Here is an 18,169-nt window from a genome sequence, read left to right as displayed (position 1 = left end):
ATTAGATCCCTTGTCTTCACAAAGCACGGAAGAGCTTATCTTACTGCAGTACTCTAGATTTCATAATATCTAGAACTGCTTCATGCTCTTAAGGCATAAATTTACTTTTTAACAATTACCGTCACTGGGGAGGAAGGTGGAGGCAAAGGCATATAAAAAGTTTGTGTTGAACCCAGATCAAATGTTAACTTTCTGATTGATAGTTCCCATGCCTTCCTGCCTATCTGCCAGTAAAGTAAGTGTATATATGTTCTATCTATAACTTAAATCCAGATTTGAGTCTTTTTCATCAAAATGTCTTATATATACGGACTTTCACATGGTCTGTGGTAGAGCCTGAACCAGCCATCATTTTGGGGCATGACACTGGTACTAATTCCAGTTCCACTTCCGAAACCATGCATGTTCCTTTGGTGTTCAGATCAGATAGACCTGGTTTAGGACAGGATTTCAGCAGCCTCAGCTCAGGAACAGGGTCCTACGTGACAATGTTCAGGGTGGCGTATGCTGGGAACGTGACCAAAGGACTCCTGCTTTGAATGTTACTCCATTCTTCCTCGGCCCAGTGACAGCTCGGGGCACATTGAAGGTATTTAAGCCAGATACTGAAAGGATACATTTTATGGTGCTGTGAGATTGCATAACCAGCTTGAAGCTTAACAAGATTAAAGCATTTGTGCTCTTTATTTATCCAGTCTTCTCAGTCTGGGTGCTCAGACTGGCTCATAGCTGTAAAGAAAACAAGTCTGAAATTAGAATATGGAAACATAGAAACTGATATGATCATGCATGGAAAGAGTCGGAGAAGAAATAGGTAACAACACCCTTGCAGTAGAACAACAGGAACTTTACATTGGATTTTCCTTTAAGTTAAGCTCATTATATCTGGGACTTGTTCTGCTTTCATTGGCTTCAGATTGAAAAAAAAAGTTGGAACCTGTTCATTGTGTCTAACCTATGCTGTTATGTGAATGGAGGCAAATGCATCTCCAGTTTCATCTTGCTACCTGAAAGCAGTAGAAGTACTAGGACTTCCAGGTTTACTTGCACTAAATAGGCATTATGCATGTTATATAGTTGCCTAATTTTAATAGAAAATATAAAAGGAAAAGAAAAATCTGCATAGTTTGCAGAATTTGATTCAGTAAAGTCTGTGAGAGTATGTCTTATTTAAGTATGAGAATAGTTGTATTAAAATCAGTGGAGGATAGTTGACTAGAATGATGGCCTCATACCTGCAGTTTTGTTTTCATCTTTCTTAAAGAATTCTACAGAAATCATGAATTCTGTATCAAATGTTTGGGAGAATTAAGAAGTTCTATAATCTTTTCTGATTTCTAATTTTCTTGTATAAGAGAATTTCATTATGGAAGTCCTATTTGCAGACAACTCAAATGTTTTGAGAAGCACTTCTCCAAACTTTCTCTTACTGATTAATCCAACTGATCATATAAACAAGGTTATATAAAAACTCCATTGACAGAAGCTAACTCATTTTAAAGTGAACTGAGCCCACTCCTAAAATTTGCTGTTAAATTGCAGGCCCTGCTGTCTGAGCAATGTGATGAATCTGTAAAGTACTTCACCTAAGACATCTTTCAGAAAAAAATTTAGGATAAAACCAGTAGGACTACTCAGGAAAATACTCCTGAAGCTTTCATCCCATGTGGCAAAAAGGTAAAAACCAAATACGACATTTTGTAGGCATCTCTGGAGTGCAAGCTACAGCCATGAAGCTCACCAAATACAGAGACAGAAGAGGAGCTTTCTCATTCACTCAGTCCAAAGGCAAAAGTACTCAGCTGTTTCAAAGGGCAAAATAGCCAAACCCCTAGAGAGCAGCAAAAAAAAATATTGGGTGAGCTTGTCATTGATCCTCAACTCTTACTCCAGTGCAAACACCAGAGGAGAAATAAGAAAGAAAAGGAATAGTTGGCTTCACTGAAAATGCAGCCAGTACTGAGCACTGGCACAGTGAGTCAAATATCACACCACCAACAAAACATTCTTGGCCAGCTGTGTGAGGTAAATCCAAACCCGTGGTAACAATTTTAGAGAAGAAGCTATTTTGTAGGGCCCAAGAAGACAAAACTTCAGACTTACAGTAAACATTTTTTCATCTCCATGGATACCTTGTTTATTAAATAGGTAGCCAGATACTATCACCTCATTTGCAAAATCCTCTCCTTACAGCTCTGATTCCTGCTCAGGGAGAGTCATACAAAAACCCAGGTAAGTCAGTTCTTTATGGGACTGTTCTGCCCCTTTTGCAGTCTGGAAAACAGAGCCACCCAAGGGGTTAAATAGCTGCGCTGAAGGTCACACAAGGTGAAATCCAAAGGGCAGAAGGCTTTCTTCATCCTGTATGTACCACTCAATCCCTGTGTTGACTGTCTAAAGGGACCTTCAGGGAGATGAAGTTAACCGCTGCGTCTAGGGATGAATACGTCAATGACAGCAGGAGGACTGAATGTTTTCATCTCCTCTCTAATCACCAGGGCACAGCCACCACTTTGCACACACAGGAGTGCCTGCATCACTTCCTTATCAATGTTCCAATCACGTGAGTCTTAAATCTGCTGGAATGACATCTCAAGGCTGATGTACGAAATTGTAGTTAAAAAGCCAGCAGATGGGGGAGAGAATGTCTGTTCTTTAAGTGTATATATATTCCTTCTTCCATTTTATACATTTGTAAAAAATCCTGCGTTTGCTGTGCTAACTTTTGCCGTCTGAGCAGCATGAGTGTTGCAGTGAATCAGGGTTTTATATAAAAAACAGGTCAGCCCAGTCCCTCATTAGCTGAAATTAGAGATTTCTTTTCTTAAAATACATATATAGAGAGCGGTGGAGGGGAAAAGTGTCTGGACACGTACTTTATATCAGTTGTCTGGTGATGGCGACAGGTGCATTTGTCAGGCCCCAGGGAGCAACTCCGTTAGATTCACTTTATTAATTGAGCAGATTACATGTTTTAGGAGATCTATGCCTCCTCCTCCCACCCCCCCTCCCTTTTCTTTGACATTCTATGGTGAAAGCAGGGAAGGGAAAATAAACTTCCTTTTGGCTTTATCAAGTTATAATTAAGCATGAGCGGAGTGGAAGGATCTAACAGTAATGCAGAGGGCGCATAACACTGACAAGGTCAATTATCTCCTGATAAGTCCCATGACGGCAAGTATTAATAATACGAATAATATTAATTGAATGTGAGTTTGTTGAGTTTTAATTCCTATTTTAAAGTTTTCTTCCACATGATGCAGACCGGATGGCGGATGCAAGTGAGAGTTTGATTAAAGGGCCTCCAGCCCTGCAGGATTTCTTACTAGTGCATTGTCTGAGGGTCCTTACAGTATTTGCTGCCTATCAAGACATCTAGGATGAAGAATGCAGCAAGCAGGAAAGGGAAGCTGGGGTAACCCCATTTCCCTAGGATTTTGGATGCTTTCTGTGTTAAAGTGATTTCAGCATATCCTAGTTCCTGAATAGTCAGCAACAGAGCAGCAGAACAGTGTCAGGTTCAAATATCCCAAGATTTGGCAGAACTGTAGATGTATCATATGTTGGGAAGTGAGGTTGTGAGGAATGAATGAATGAAGTCACTTAGTCAAAATTTGTGGCTGGCACAACCATTGGGGCCTTCCCAGGAAACTGCAGCTCGCCCAACATTTAATGATACTGCTAGAGAATTTTTGATTTTTTGCAAGAAAAATTCTGGTAGTGGATACAAGGTACTCCTTCCATTTCAACTGATTGAAATACAGTTTCAAATCTTCTAGCTTGAGATATTCTGAACTCATGGCTTCTTCCAGGGGTTTTGACTCAGCTTGATCAAAGTCCAGTTCTCATTTGAGGTACATCATAATAAATCAAGAATGTCCCCAGTGCAACCAGACATCTGAGTGCATCTCAACAGACCTTTTCTGGCATCTCTCTGAAAACTCCACCTCAGGAATGGTCATAGACAGAAGCGGTGGCTCTTACTTATGGCAATATTATTTAGCTCATGTGCTGTTCCTGCTATTAATTATAACTTATATTCCAGGTTATATGTTTAGGAAAATTTGTTTGTTTCCTTAGGACATTGCCAAGGTATTACTCTATTTAGTTTTACCTGAAGTTATCTTATTTAGCAACAAATATAAATTAAAAGCCTTTTGTACTTTACTGTGTCTCAACCATGCTCCCACATTCACAGACTATTAATATGGCTAATTAGAGCTTCCTTTAACCCATTTCATTCATTTTTTACAGTCCAGCCCAGTGGGTGTACTAAGCGATACCAAATTTGAGTTTTCCTGGAAAAGCTTGTGCTTTCCAAATGACCTAGCTCTGTGTTTTATTCTAGGTAGAATCACAGTGACCGAGCACGCCTAACCAGTCAAAAGCCAATATATTTAGCCTTTGCTCCAGAGAGACTGAATAAATAATATAGATACTTAGATTGCCCACTGCTACAAGCATGCATTTTTCATGGAAAATTTATGATCTAAGTACACAAGATGTTGTGGATATACAAAAAAAGGCCAGTAATCCTGAGTCTCTGGAAGACAACAAAAAAACTATTTAGATTCATAAAATGTGCTCACTGGCGGGGGCAAGATTCATAGGGCGTTGTGTGCACAATGCAGCACAAATATTGACTAGTAAAAAGACTGTTTACTGCTGAAGAGATGGGAGACTCATTAGTGGCATAACAGAACCATAAGCTGGCCTCCTCCAGAGGCACAGAAGTTAGTAGCAATGAAAATGACGTCTGAGAAGGACGCTGCCATCTGTAAGTTTACACATTGGATGGCTTAGGGGGGAAAGAAAGGCATGAAATTATTCTGAAACCCTGATGAAAAAGTTCCTAAGAAGGAGAAGCAAACACTTGGGAAATAGATAGAATATAATCAGAAAATGCTTTGGGTTTTTGATAAAGCATGGCAGTTAGTGAGAAAAAACATTCTTTTATTTTTTATGTTTTTGCTTTTAAATGCCATTTTCTTATTTCCCGTGGGAATTATAAAATATAAATTTACATTTTGACAATATAGTCCTATGATAAACAAAGTGTCCTAATGATTATCTCTGGGCCATTTTCCCCCAAACCTTAACCCCTGTGAATTGAGAAGTGTGATATGGTGAGTGACAGCAGTCTAGGGACAGAATATTAAAATTTGAAGCCTGCAAGTCGTGTTCAATAAAAATACATCAAGGGGGATGAAACCTTTACAATTCACCAGCACATTTTACTCTACAATTTTCAAAAGGAAAGTAGCAGGGGTCTCAATCGAAGCACGTTGAAATGTTCCATCAAACACATCTCTTCTAAATGTAGCCTGACAGTGCCTGCTTCCATTTCCCATCTTCTCACTTAAATGGGTAACACGTGGATAAATGATGTTTATTTTATTGTAAATAGAGTGTTGTCTCTGCCCTTTAATATCATGGCTCTGTGCTTGCACCCTTGGTGTCTCCTTTAAGTGCTAATGCGGTCCTCTCCCCTACACATTTATTAAGGCTGGAACGGAGGCCTCTGGCCAGCCACCCCATCCCCCTGCATAGTGGCAGGGTTGGTTTCGTAGACTTTTCCCATCCCTGATAATTGGGTATCACATCCTGCCTTGAATATCATTTCCCCGTTTACACAAGCTCTCCCGGCATTTTATTCTATTGCCTGAACTGTTCCTCTGAGGCTGGTTAAAGCTTTTCTTCATATTTAACCTATAGGTTTTCTGCTGAAGTGTTGTGTACAATGTCCTCTTCTGCCCTTATTGAGAAACAGCGGAAAAGTTGTTCTATCTTTTCATATATCCCTTAAGAAGGGTGTGGTTTGCTCTGTGCTCCCCATCATCCCTCTGTGCAACAGGGAGTGACGGGCGAAGGAGGGATGGGGCTGCCCAACCGCGCGTGAGACGGCTTCACCAGCGACGCCCACGCCCACAGCGACACCGCCATCACGCGCGTTTAAGGCTTCGGCTGACTTTGGGGAGCACAGAAACTCCCGATTTCTTCAGAGACGTCGGACCGGTGGTCCCTCTAGTGGTAATTTCTGCCCGAGATCACCAGCTGCTCCCGAAGCAGCAGTGGACGGTGGCATCCCCAGGGGCAGCCTCTGCGGCCCGCTCCGTACCTCAGCCTGCTCCCACACCCTGTTAGGCCACGTCGTCAGACCCTCGGTCCTTGGGTACTGATGCCTTGCTTCCACCTCAACCAACCACCCTGAGGCAGAACTCTGCTTTGCGTGTGTGCGCGTGATGGTATTCTTCAGCTGCGTTCCGCTTGATGGCAGGCACACGCGCCCTTCTCTGCCCACCCAGTGCCTGGCCCAGCAGCGGGAAGGCAGCCGGCTACCGCCGCCTTTCCTAACACGCTTGCCCTTTGTGACGGCCTGCTTTGGAGCCCCGGGGCGTTTCCTCGCGATTTCAGCCAACGTGAGCATTCGGAAATGCACGGGGTGCCCGTGCCCAGGTGCTGGCAGCGGGGCGGGGGGCAGGGGGGCCTCTGTGAGGGGAGGCCGGGGCTGCGCCATACCGGAGGCAGCCGGTTCCAGCCGGCTCTGCCGCGGCCGCGCCACAGGGCACGGCTCCGGTGGTGCCTCTGCAAAAAACGCCTTTAAGAAATGGCACGAAAACACTGGCCAGAGAGGAGGAGGGAAGGACAAGAGTAAGAAGCAGCCACGCGAACACGGGAGGAGGAGGAGGGGAAGGCGGTGCGCCAGGGCCGCAGCAGAGCTCCCGCTGCGGCCTGTGGAGAGGGTCGCTCTGGAGCAGGTGTCCACGCTGCGGCCCACCAGAGCCGGTGGGCATTTCTCCTGGTTTCGGCCGGGATAGAGTTGATTTTCTTCCTAGCAGCAGGCATAGTGCTGTGTTTTGGATTTAGTAGGAGAAGAATGTTGATAACACGCTGATGTTTTAGTTGTTGCTAAGTACTGCTTATGCTAGGCAAGGACTTTTCAGCACAAGAAACTGGGAGGGGGCACAGCCAGAATAGTTGATCCAAACTGCCCCAAGGGCTATTCCATATCATATGATGTCATGCTCAGTATAGAAACTGGGGGGGTTGGCCGGGGGGCAGCGATCGCTGCTGGGGAACTGTCTGGGTACCAGTCGGCGGGTGGTGAGCAATTGCATTGTGCATCACTTGCTTTGTATATTATTATTGTTATTATCATTATTATATTGTTATTATTATCATTACTATTTTACTTTATTTCAACTGTTAAGCTGTTCTTATCTCACCCCAGGAGTGTTTCTCACTCTTACTCCTCCGATTCTCTCCCCCATCCCACCGGGGCAGGGGGAGTGAGCGAGCGGCTGTGTGGTGCTGAGCTGCTGGCTGGGGCTAAACGACAACAGCATTCCTGAAGGAGCTGAGGCCTGTGGAGACCCCATGTCGGAGCATGGGAAAAGTATGAGAGAGAAAAAGCAGCAGAGAGAAACTGCTAGGTACTGACTGTACCCCCTTCCTCCCTGGGCAGCTTGGGGTAGGTAGAAGAGTCTGGAGACTCTGGCACAGTGAGAGGAAAGATACTGCTTTAAGGTTTGTCTTTTTTTTGTTTATCACTACCCATATCCATTTTATTTGGCAATAAGTTCATTTTTCCGTCTGTTTTGACCATGAGAGTAATTAGTAAGTGACCCCCCCTCTCTGTATCTCAGCCCACAAGCTTTCTTGTTTCTGTTTTTCCTATTTTCTGCCCTGTCCTTCTGATGGGTAGGGGGGAGTGAGTGAGCAGCTGGGTGGGAGTTTGCCTGTTAGTTAAGGTGAACCCACGACAAGGAGAAAACAAAAACCAGCAACCAACCAGAAAGGATTGTCAGCTGTAAGGTTTTCTGCATGGGCTTGTTTTTTCTTTATAGTCTATAAAGAAATAATTTAGGTCACTACAAAGAAGTTAAGCTGGAGCATAACCTGATCAGCTCTGTACACCCGTTTTAACCTGTTAATTCATCCTTCATTGGTTTAGTATCTGGTTGTATGAATATTTCTGTTAATAACTTTACACACATGAATAGACCCATTAATCACAACTAAGGAGACTGGAAGGCTTTCAGATGTTTGCAAGAGAGGGCTGTTTGACTGCAGAAGTCAGCTTCACACAGGTTTTCTCAGTGGTGGTTTGCCTTGTGATGTTAACCGAAGGACATAAAAGGTCAGGAACGTGAGCATGTGTATTGGGTTTGTGTGGCAAGGTTGTGGTAGCAGGGGGCCTATGGGGGTGGCTTCTGTGAGAAGTTACTGGAAGCTTCCCCTGTGTCAGATGGAGGCAATGCCAGCTGGCTCCAAGACGGACCGACCGCTGGCCAGGGCTGAGCCCATCAGTGAATGTGGCAGCGCCTCTGAGATAACATAGTTGGGGGGGGGGGGGGGGGCAAAAAAAAGCACAACTACAGCTAGAGGGAGGAGTGACAACATGTGAGAGGAAGGACTCTGCAGACCCCAAGGTCAGTGCAGAAGGAGGGCAGGAGGTGCTCCAGGCATGGAGCAGAGATTCCCCTGCACCCCTGGTGCAGCCCATGGCGAGGCAGCTGTGCCCCTGCACCCATGGGGGCCCCCGGGGGAGCAGAGATCCCCCTGCACCCGGGGAGGAGCCCACGCCGGAGCAGGGGATGTGCCCCAAGGAGGCTGTGACCCTGTGGGAAGCCCATGCTGGAGCAGGCTCCTGGCAGGAGCTGTGGCCCTGTGGGAAGGGAGGAGCCCTGGCTGGAGCAGGTTTGGTGGCAGGGCTTGTGATCCCATGGGGGGGACACACTGAAGCAGTTCATGAATAACTGCAGCCTGTGGGAAGGACTCACCTGGAGAAGTTCATGGAGGACTGTCTCTCATGGGAGGGACCCCACGCTGGAGCAGGGGAAGAGTGTGAGGAGTCCTCCCCCTGAGGAGGAAGGAGCGGCAGAGATGATGTGTGATGAATGGACCCCCGTTCCCCTTCCCCCTGTGCCGCTCAGGGGGAGGAGATAAAATCAGGAATGAAGTTGAGCCTGGGAAGAAGGGAGGGGTGGGGGGAAGGTGTTTTAAGATTTAGTTTTTATTTCTCCTTATCCTAGTCTGATTGATTAGTAATAAATTAAACTGATTTCCCCAAGCTGAATTTGTTCCCTTTAGGACTCTTTTAGTTAACCATACTCAGATGTCATCTAGTGCCACAACCTCTTTCTCTCTCCAGCTCTATTTGTGCTAAACAAAAATAATCAGAGGATTGTAGTTTAGTCTGACCTATTGGCACTGGACATCTGGACTCACAGAGCAGGTGAAAAAACATAGTAAATGAAGGTGCTCTAGGCCTACTGCAGAAAGAGAGCAGTGTGTGAGACTGACAAGGTCCGTCCATGTTTGCCTGTCAAGCCAAATTACGTTTCCATGCCTATCCTGGGACCTTCTGCAATCTAGCCCAATATCCTATTGACAATGGCCAGGAAGAGTCCAGAAGCAGAAAATGCACAGATTAATACTTCCCCAATATTCCCCATCTTCAGTCAGCACACAGCCTTGACACCTAGAGTGTTTACATCTTTGTCTATCTATTAGAAAGGACTTTCATTAATTTGTCTAATCATCTTTCGAATCTGCTTGATGCCATTGGCATCCACAAGTTACTGTGGCAACAAGTTACACAATTAATTCTGTTTTATGTAAAAGTTCTTTCCTTTGTTTGCTTTTAGAACTTCCCATCTGATAATTCTGTTTGACTACCTATAATTTTTGTGCCACAAGAAACAATAAATACTCATTCGCTATTCTTCTTCACAATTTAGAGACCTCTCTCAATCCTTTCAGACCTTTTTTGTCTGAGCTAAAGGTCTTTGGTCTATTTAATGTTTTCTTGTATGGAAGCAGTTTTGTATGTTCATTCTTGCCTGCGTCCTTCTGATGGTTGTTTTATTCTTTTGAGAAACGAAAGAAGGACATGACAGAATGCACTCCGTGTTTGGTGTGGGTGTTCCATATATGAGAATAAGGATTTTGTTGTTATTTATTTATTTCTCATCAGTTCCTGATGTGCCGTCACAGAAATGCCAACATAGGTGCCTATTGTAGATGCAGTTATGCCAGCATAAACTGCTTTGTGATACATGGGAATGGGAACAAGCCACACTAGGATCAAGGAAAAACATCATAAAAGTCAAAGTGCATCCACTATGAGGGCTGCAAAGTATCAGTAATAACAATAATAGCAATGATTCCTCTCTGTCTTAAATAAATTGTACCAATAGTTCTGTGCTTAGTCCATGCTCATACCAGCCATAGAACAGAGTCACCCAGGAAAATGTTTCCGTGTATGCTTGATTTCAACCTGTGAATAATTCTACATATATTCCTTTCATTTTGCTGGGAGTACTCATCTGCTTTTCATCTGTACACATGCTTTGCTGGGTCAGGGCCCAAAGCATTTGAACAAATATTTATCAGCTATTTCACAGAATATCCATCTCCACTGGGAGCCGGATTCGTTACACCCCTGCATGTCCTTATGCCAGGAGTGAAAATGAACCTATTCTCTTATACTTTGAAAAAGAACTGATTTATCTGATTGGAACCAGGAGCCTGAATTTTAAGCACATTAGTAACTCAGTTCTGTTTCTAGTCTGTGCACACAATAACCAGATTTGTATTCGAATAGTGCAAAGCTTTTCATCCTGGTGGCTTAGTACACAGGTGTAATCCCCTACAGAATGGATTACTTTTACAAGCTGGATTCTCTAAATAAGACAGCGGGTAGCATTTATGGCTGCCTACATTGACTTTGCCATTCTGGGCCAAGAATCATACTTAGGCTTGGTGTGTTCCCAGACCCACACTCCTTTATCCATCTGTAACTTATCTGTGGGCTCCCCAAGATCAAGCTAATTACAAATCCCATGTCTTCTTCCACCATGGGACATTTTGTCCTTGGAGGGGTACCCTGAACTCGTGTGATTCTGCCGCAGTCCCTGATAGGATAAGTACAAGTGGCCAAGACAGGCTCAATATGCATTGCAAGTATGTTCTGTTTTTCCGTGGGGGTTTGAACCCAAAGTTTCTCTGTCATCATTTCCTAGTTGCAGACTCAAAGCTATACCCAAGAGCAGGCTAGCATAACATGGACGCCAAGTGATTTTTGGACACAACTTTGAGCTTCAATTAGCATTTCAAATGTAGTGGAGAAGGTAACTTGGATTAGTTAGTTATCATCCCATGGGGAGCTCTGGATGCAACCCAAATGTGTCTTCAAACTTGGGCAGTTACAGAAGTGGGCAGATGTATATGTACTTTGATAGACTCAAGCTCACTTTTGGCACCCTGTAGCTAGTGTAGAGTGAAGTGCTGGCTCCTGTCTACCTATCCAAAATATAATGGGAGTAATGGCCTTGTACATTTCATGATTCAATAATGACTTAGGACTGCATATATATGTTAGCTCCAGCTGTCAAGCATACAAGTTAGGTTTTAGCACCCCTCTGCCCATTTCGTTAGAAAGTCAATCATTCACCCCCCTCTTTAAATGTTTTTAATATCTCCTTCCTAGCCTAGCTGGTTACTCCTTGCCATACCCAGAATTCCTCACATCTGAGGTAATAGTATTATTTAAAGTTTGCCAAGTTTTTGCTGTTTCCTCATTGTCTAGTGATATTAACAAGATCTTACTTGTATTTACTGATTTTTTAAAATGTTTTGTTGAAGATGGGTTTCATTTGAACACAGTGAATTGTGTTGAATTCAATGTCCCCATTACTTTCCAGCCATCATTAGCTTGTCCCTTTGCTCATTAAAACAGTCCTAAATGCTCTCTAGCCAGTTTCCATGGATGTATTCATACAAGGCCTCTTATTCTCCCTAGCTTCTTTGGCTAGCAGTAATTTGCAATGCTTTATTTATTTATTTATTTGCTATTATTATTATTTCCCATCAAACCTTAAGAGATTTTATACTTGTGTGGTTGCTGGGCTATTAAAGGAGAGCCACAAGACCTTGCTCCAGTAGAAGAGTTAACCATGTTGTTGATGAAAACTGGAAACAAAACCGTTGCTAGGATTCAGCTGAGTGAAATGGGGTGACAAGACTGGGGAGATTTAAAAATGGAGAGCTTAGGATATTGCCAGGGGATTTTAGCCAGCTTGATTGCTTTCTGAAGAATGAGGTAATGGAGGGACACTGGACTAGAAGTAAAAATTTTTTGCTCTAATGTCTCAAATCCAACTTTTCAAACTGAGAAATCTCAGATTATATTACAAACAGAATTACTCATTTAGGGCTGAGACATGGTAGCCAAGGAGCTTTTCTTCATCTTCTGTTGTTAATAGAAATCATCTGATTTAGCTCCCAGTTATCTTTTCGTTTGCTTAAGCATAAAGCGTCATTTTCTTTCCCCTCAAAAGGCACAGATCTTCTACTCTTCTTGATTTCCTTTAAGACTATGGGGAAGTCCTGTGCAGGGACCCACTCTTTTTTTGTTGTTTTTACACCCCCTGATGTAATGATGATGAGGCTGGAGTCTGGTGACAACAGTTGTGAGACTTAATGTCAGAGTTTGGAATTGCTCATTTCCAGTGTCAGGGAAAAACTAGCTAGGTAGCTAGCTAGCTAGCTAACCAGCCCCTACACAGCTGCATACAGAATTTAATTTGGCAAACATAGAACTAGAAGTAATAGAAATCCATAGCACTTGGTTTCTTCACTAGATGACTTTCATGACAGAACAAAGTGACGGAGGCAGCTGGAGCAAGTCAGAAAGGAAGGTACCTTTCCTTTGAAAAATGATATTATCAACAGAATATAATGGTTGTGACACACAGTGGACTGACAGCCCAAGAAAAGAGAAATCTTCAGGTAACCCTGGCAGTCCAACTACATTACAGATGCAGAACTGCCAGAGGGACCAATTATGGTAAGGTTGTCTCCTGACCCACCTGCTTACAAACCTGCTTCAATCTGTGGCATAGACAGGAGCTTCCCTAGGGTTAGATTCGGGTGCTACTACAAATTGGACATGGCCAAGTTTTAAGCTTAGTGACAGGGCATGGTTAAAGTTGTATTTACCATCTTGACCTGTTATGGCAGAGGAGGACTTGATTGGTTTGGACTTGTGGCCCCTGCAATGTTGATCGACCCACCAATGGTCACACAAATCCTGTATAAAAGCTTGTATTTGTTTTGAAAAAAAGTTTGAAGACACAAAGGCTTATCTGAGTATATGTAGATTTCCAAGGGTCAGCCAACCATACCAAAAGAATCATTCAAATAAAAATTTTCTCCAGGGTTCTGGAACTTTTGCCTCCACTTTTAAAATGCAACTCTTAGAAGGAAAAAATATATATATGCTATATACTGTCATGTTTCAGTGCCCAAGTGTAGCATTCAAATTTATACAAAAGCAAACTTTCCCAACTTTGAATTGCATTCATGTTCAGGGCCGGGTTTCAACTCACAGAAACAAAGCGCTAAAATGAGATGCAGTATACTTATCCCTCCCTGGTTGTTTCTTTCACAGGGTACTCGATACGTGCTGGTGGCTATTGAACAAGAGTCAAAGCCAGAGCTTAGCCTCTGGGGAGCCATGGTTTTTTATATGTAGAGCCACCAACTGATTATTTTGTAACTGTCCTCACTTATTCTTTGCAATCCCATGCCTCCATCTGGGTGAGGGGTTTTTTTGTTTGTTTTGGTTTTGTTAGTTCGTTCGTTTGTTTCAAAAAGGATGCTGTTTCTATCTGAGTTTTTTAGTTCATGTTTGGAGACGAAGACTCACATCAAATTTTTCCATTGTGCATGATTTTCTATGGGAGTCATATATGACATCTGACTGGAATGGAGATCAGTTCTTAAATATGAAATTTTATAGCTTTTACATATGTAACTTTACACATTTTCTGGAAGAACTGTTATTTTTACCTGGCAATGAATTGTAAATACCCAGTAAATGATACTGAAAATATTCTCTTTTGGAGTTACTGATTCTAATGGCAAATATAGGAACTCTATTTGATGCATCTGTAACCTGTAATTTTCATTAGCTGGATGAAAAGATGAAAGATCAGATTCTGGTGTCAGTTACCTCAGTGAAACTCCATTGTTTCCCTCTTGCGTAACTGAACACAGAAGGAAAAAAAAAAATCCCAACATCTGATTTTCTATCTTAACTTTTCCTAAATATTGCCTAAAATTCCAACAAGAAGAACAGAACCATCTGGGCTCTATTCCCTGTATCATATGTGTTTTCTCCATGGAGAGAGAGTCAGTTTTTATGTAAGTCATCCCCACAGGGGGAAGTCCTGCAACCTGTTAGCACAGTGCCTGATTCTTCAAAAAATTAAACAAAATGCTGGTCTTTGATGTCGCTCACTGAATTACAAATTGGGGAGCTGGCACATCTCTCATTTTATTCATCCTAATTACAATTGCCCTGTCACTGAGATGCCAGCCTGACTAAGAGCAAATCAGGTAGTGACTCCCCAGGGTCTTCTTTGTAACAGGAAGGCTGTCTCTAGTGGCTTCAAAATGACAATTTCCTCTCTTTTACTTCAAAGTGGAGTGCTTCCCCTGGACAGTTTCACATTTGATTATTTTCACTAGTCTCTCTGTCTTGAGTTGCTTGATTAGCATCTCAGTCACCTAAGAAATTAGACTAAAGTTTGTGCCTTGGAAAAAAAAAAAAGGCAGAGAGGAAAAAAAAAACCCCAAAGCTAGTGAAAAATTATATTTCCAATAGAGAAGGAGTTGATGGTGTGGGAGAAATGAAGCTCTGACCAAGTTTTGCTGCATTAAACTGCATCTCTTCTGAAGGAATGACTGGCTCCTTGTTTGGGAAGTTTACTTTAAATATTTCCCTGCAGAAATTTTAATGGGATAGATAATTCATACTCCTGTTTGAAAAACTGTTCATCTATTGTTTTGATAAGTACCTTCAAAAAATACATCATAAACTTTAGCCAAATAACTAGAAACAGAGTCTTTGGCTCCATTGTTGGTGTGTGACTATGGATCCAGTTGTGTAATAGTAGAACCTCTAGCTTTACATTGCTGGTTATAATCTTTCTATCTTGCCATTTATAACACAAAGAGACTATATACATACCAACGACAGAGACAGTTGTGTACAAGTAATATGGTGGTTTAGTATTTCATTTTAAAGGTCTGTCTGTGAAAAGCCAAAGTTCAGCCTAGGTACCTGGGGCACATGAGCCTTGCTGAGGTTAAAACTTGTGGTTCTGCCTCATCGAACTGTCTAATTTATTTGTCTTTCCAGTCTCTCCTATACCTGTTACCCTACTTCCTAGGCATCAGATACAAGAATTAACATAGCATAAGGATTGTCCAAAGAGACACCAAGTGATCCTCTGTTTTGTGAATCACTGGCATGTCTGTGTTCCTTAGGGTTGTCTTTATTGCTTCCCTTCCTGCTATATAATGCAGCCAGAAAACAAACTAATATTTTGAGGAGAAGATATGAGTTTGTACCTTATCTTAAAGTCCCTTCTACAAGCATTATGGAGGGAGCTTCATCTAGACTCCACAATAATGAACAGAAAATTTTTCCCTAGTTCTAATAATCTAATAAACCTAATAATTAGGTTTGTATTTAATTACATGGTATTGTTGATATTTCTGTATGTTTCTTATTCCCACCCAAAAGATTTACAAAAATAAATCTGGAAGGAGTTAATATCACATCTGTGTCTCATCCTGAAGTGAAAGATGGAATAATTTAGTGTCCAGTTGCACTTGATCAAATGATTACCATCTTTCCATCTGCTTGCAAAACATTCCCACCTTTCACTAATTCGTCTAAATTCCTGCTGTTCTAGTCAAACTGGAATTTATTACTGCCCACTTACCCTGATTTACTTGTGAAGTGATTTGCATGGCTTCTGTCATTGCTATTTGCATATCTTTATTATGAGTACTGCTTATTTGGGGGCAGATTTGACTTATGAGATTTTGGCATGGTATACCTAGTTATTTAGTTTTCGTTTCTGATTTACACAAAAGGAATGAGAGGGGAGGTAATTCTTCTTCTCTTGATGCAGAATATGTGCAGGACCAATAACACATGAATAAGAAATTATTTTATTTTGTTTTATTTTGGTATGAGGGTTCTCAAATGTAAACAATTACATGTCTTATTGCAAATTAAAATTAGTCTTTCCTGTGTTCAGCTCAGTTCAAAACCTGTGTAGAAACTTGAAGGGAAAAATGTAATTACTGAAACAAATGCTAGGAAGACAGGAAAAGAGCACCAACTGGAAAAAAACTTTTTTTCTGCTGCAACATCTTCATCTTCACTGTAAAGAAAAGGCATGTGTTCTTCAATGGAGACACCATAACATGCTGTTTGATGTGCCTTTTGCTTTCTCTCATGCAGCTTTATTCATATGTTAAAACCCATAGCTCACCTTTGCTCAAAGGAAAATAATGGCAATAATTCTTTGCACTTATATGTTTATACAATTCCATGTTAATCACTTTTCGGACTATTTTTTCCATGAATTATTGGGGTATATGGGTGAAAGATATCCATATTTTCCTTCTTCTCCTCAAAGTCAAATATATAATTTTGTTTCACTGAGCAGAAAACCATTTGAATGTGTTTTGAATCAGAGCAGACTTCACAGTCCAACCTTTGGATTCAGGAGCAGGTTTTGAGACCACAGTCTTCTGGTAATAGAGCTAGAAATGATGCAACAGAGCCTGGTTACTATTTCCTACAGACTTTTGCATTGCGCCGAAGAAGGATTATCAGCTGAGATCTGCACTCACACCTACTTGTGTCTAGTGATAGTAAGAGTCTGAATTGGCACTTTTAAAATAGTTTACAAATCAGGTAAACGTGGGGGTAGAATTCATGTAATTTAAACACAGCCATCTCAAAGTTAGGTCTCTGATGCAAAACATGGGATTATAAAGGATTCCTTTTGAGTCAAAGGAGGGACAAGTATTTCTGGAAAGTAAGTAATTTCATCTGTTGTAACGAAATAGCTTAGGCTGATTGCAACTCTGGCTATTCTTAAACAAGTACAGAGAAGTATTCCCAGATGAAAGATGTAATTAATAGTTCAGCCTCTACTAAATTAGATAGAACAGAGAGTATCCTGTGTATGCTACTGTCATCGCTTAATGTAAGAATATTGTTACTTCAGTAAGTTTTATGTAGGTTGAATTGCAGTAGCACTAGTACTGAAAAAAATTATGGTAAATACTAGGCTCTTAATTGTTGTGCAGTCAAAGAATGATTGGTTACCTGAAAATCCTTCTTCTTCATTGTCCTCCATACAACCATTGTGGGAGATATTCCCCGCAACACCTTGTTGCAGCAAAATAGTATTATTACCCTTTTACATATGAGGACAGGGTATACAGAACATTTGAATATTACTCAGTGAATTGGTACCTGAGTGAGAACAAAATCCAAGCCCCTTAAGTATCAGTATTATGCTGAATTCAGTAAAGTATTCCTCTTTATAAGTCACCTTTTCTGTGGTGTCTAGAAAACAGTGCCATCCTGCAAGCCAGCCTAATATGACCCAGGATGAAGGGCAATTTTATAAAGAGGTGTTTGTTTTAGGACTCTTTCAGCCTTAGCTTTTTCTCCTCTCCTGTCCCTGCTTTTATTCCCTGGTATGAGGTAGATTTTTGCCTAAGAGAATGGCTCCTAGAGAGACTGAGAATGGCACCACTAGTGCAGTAGCACAAGGTTTACTAAGCTAACTTTCCTGCTACTAACGAAAACCACTGCTAAATCTTGTTTCTCTGAGGAGTGCAGGGTATACTCCTAAAGTCTATCTCACTTCTGAAGACTAAGTGAGGATACTGGCAATGATGTTATTTGACACAACTTGTGCTTTTGTGCTGTTCATTTTAGAATGCCATTGTAAAAATTCCTCATTCTCATTAGCTGGTTGCTATGTCATTAACTCACTATAGAGCCCCCATAATGTCCCATTATACTGTACTTTCAAGCTTTTGGCTGTTAATTAAGCATGGAACATTCTCGTTTGTTACAGGGCTGAAATTAAAGGAAGGAAAACTTAAATTATGAATAATACTGTTAAATAATAATAATAATAATAGGATTAATGGACACCCAACTATGTACATAATTAGCCTAATTCCAGTGAGAGGGTGATGGTGAATGTTTTATCAGTGTCACCAAGACCCCGTAGTATAATTACAGACCTATTTGTTCAATGCTTAGCATGTGCTATTC

This window comes from Pelecanus crispus, chromosome Z (genome assembly GCF_030463565.1).
Source record: "Pelecanus crispus isolate bPelCri1 chromosome Z, bPelCri1.pri, whole genome shotgun sequence".
Classification (NCBI taxonomy): Eukaryota; Metazoa; Chordata; class Aves; order Pelecaniformes; family Pelecanidae; genus Pelecanus; species Pelecanus crispus.
The sequence above is the reverse complement of the archived record's forward strand: the minus strand, read 5'-3'. Positions refer to the sequence as shown.